This window comes from Gorilla gorilla, chromosome 7 (genome assembly GCF_029281585.2).
Source record: "Gorilla gorilla gorilla isolate KB3781 chromosome 7, NHGRI_mGorGor1-v2.1_pri, whole genome shotgun sequence".
NCBI lineage: Eukaryota > Metazoa > Chordata > Mammalia > Primates > Hominidae > Gorilla > Gorilla gorilla.
In genome coordinates this window covers 55,812,415-55,815,456 of record NC_073231.2, presented here as the reverse complement: position 1 = coordinate 55,815,456, position 3,042 = coordinate 55,812,415, and positions in this window count along the sequence as shown.

Genomic DNA, 3,042 nt, shown 5'->3' with positions numbered 1-3,042 from the left:
GATATAGGAGGGTAGCTAAAGGAAGCTGTAAGGATGAAGGACAATCTTGTTTTGTTATATTTTGTTTTAAGATTGGGAGTGACTGGTGGATACTTAAATGCTAGTGGAAAAGCTACAGCAGAATGGGTATCGTGAGATGCAGAAGAGTTCCCTGAGAAAATGAGAGAGGCTGGTACAAAGTATTTGTTGAGAGCCTTGCCTTAAAGGCAGAAAGGCACTTCTTCCCCTCAAACACAAGGCAAGAAAAGGTGGGGCTGTGAACTGTGGGAAGAATGGCTGCCTAATCCTACTATGAGAATTGCAAAGAATTTGGAAAATATAGGCAAGAATTCTTCAATCAAAAAGGAAAAGAAATGGCAGTAATATTGAGATAATGTGCATACAATTAAATGAGTTAAAAATATATAAAAACAAGATAATGATAAAACTATAAGAATATAGATATACAGATAGATTCATATAGAATACAGATGTGTGAAATGTAGTAAATAAAATACATAAGGTTAAATAGATAGCTTTTTCATAGATACTGGCAATATATTTGAGACTCATTGTGCAGATATTCTTAGTTAAGTGAAGAAGAAGAAAACTAATTATTATCAAGGGAATACAATATGCCAGATAGTGGGCTGGTTTTACAAATTTTCTCCATCTATTCTAATCACAATTCCATGAGGTATCATTTCCATTTTTTTTAACTTGAGTAAACTGAAGTTCAGTTGACAGTTATTAAGTAAAAAAGATTCAAACTTACATCTGTCTGACTTAAAAACTCATACTCTCTCATACTTCAAAACTACCATTGCCTTAGTCAATGAAAGAACATTCATTTTGGAGACAAACAAATCGGAATTTCTATATGATTCCCACGTCTTACTTCTTATATTGTCAACATTCTGAGAACAAGGTCTTGTTCACCTTTGTATCACTTATGCACAGCGCAGTGCTTAAATTATTGAAGCTGCCCAATAAGTGAATGTAGCATTAAATTTAATTTCTTTATGACTATTTCAATATTCACAGCAGGATAAAATTAAAATATTACAAAGAAAGACAAATGAAAGATAAAAAAATTTTAAGTAAAACTTAAGTTTAATCAAGAAATAACTAAGATGGAAAAGTAATAGGCAGTATAGATTACTTAAAGTGTTATAATAATTGCAAGGGTAATTTGAGTGATTTAAACATGATGGTAACAATGGAATTTATGCCACTATGGGTGGACAAGAATAGCACATTCCTGCTCTATACTAGACCCTAATATTTCTTTTTATTATTATTATACTTTAAGTTTTAGGGTACATGTGCACATTGTGCAGGTTAGTTACATACGTATACCTGTGCCATGCTGGTGGTGACCCTAATATTTTTAAATTATTTTTGGGTGCACTCAAAAAGTCAAAACAATGTATTATTGTCAATTAATCACTATCCAATATTCCAAAAATACTTTCTTTTCCTCAAAACCTATATTTAATTTTAAAATTTCATTTCCATGTTCATATTGCAAATGATTTTTACTTACATTGATTTTAACCCCTTTTCAGACTTCAGTTGGAAAGCTCAAAGAGCCTTCCTTTCAAAAATCAGATATTAACATAGACAATTTTAACAACATAGAGTTAAGAGTTTGAAACTAAAATAAAGCATATTCTAACAAAAGTTCACAGTTTTAGGTATCAAAGGAAATCATAATATGCATAATGCACAACAAGCAACATTTGCAAACTACATGTACAGTATGGGTACATCTGCTATAATATTTCATTTGAATACTATCTTTGTATTATGCACTCAGCATGTCAAGTAGTACCATCTTTTTCACTACCCCCAAATAACAAAATATTTAAGATGCTTCACTTTAAATTTATAATCAACAAACCTCCAAAGCCAAAAATTATGGGAAAAGGGAATGGTGTGAGCTGAAGTTAAAATATTAGATTTTATTCATTTATTCAAAAATTAATTTATTGCTTTGATAAAATGATCACAAAGAAAATCACAAATAAAAACATTCAGTGATTGCTAGTATGATGGCCATCTTAAAAACCGCATTTCATTTTTAAATACTCCTGATAATAATATCTAAAGATAAGAAAATTATCATACTTACACTTTCTTCTGCCTTTCATTTTATTTTGTGTTAATTAACTATTATTTGGGGGCTGTCACCATTCACCACATTTATATTCTGTCCTATTGCAATAATTCCCACAGACATTTAATCTTCACTTTATGTTGAAATGAAGTGGCATATACCTCAATTGCTTTTACCAGATTTTCTCCATTCTTGGTTTCTCTATTTTAACTCATTACATGGCTGGCTGAATGTCAGCATGAACTAGTTTTTCCAGGAAGGACTCAACAATGCTAATTTTGTTCATGTTTGGGAGTGATGGCCTCCTGCTTTCACACTTAATGGACAGTTTGGATGAGTGTAATATTCTTTGATCACATGGTCTCAGTATTAAGCTTATTTTACGGTATTGTCTTTGGGCATTGAACATTGCTATGAAGAAATCGAAAGCCAGCATGATTTTCCAACTTATAGATGACATCCCATTTCAACTTAAAAGCCTGACTCATTTTTTTATCTGCAAAGTTTGATAAATTAAAAGGCGTGAATTGTGATTTCTTGCTGTACATTAACCGTCTCTGGAACATGGTGGGTTCTCTCACTCCGCAGATTCAATTTTGTGTTTATTTCAAGAAATTGGGTTTTTACTAGTTCAATCATTGTGGAAGTCAGTGTGGCGATTCCTCAGGGATCTAGAACTTGAAATACCATTTGACCCAGCCATCCCATTACTGGGTATATACCCAAAGGACTATAAATCATGCTGCTATAAAAACACATGCACACGTATGTTTACTGCAGCACTATTCACAATAGCAAAGACTTGGAACCAACCCAAATGTCCAACAACGATAGACTGGATTAAGAAAATGTGGCACATATACACCGTGGAATACTATGCAGCCATAAAAAATGATGAGTTCATGTCCTTTGTAGGGACATGGATGAAATTGGAAATCATCATT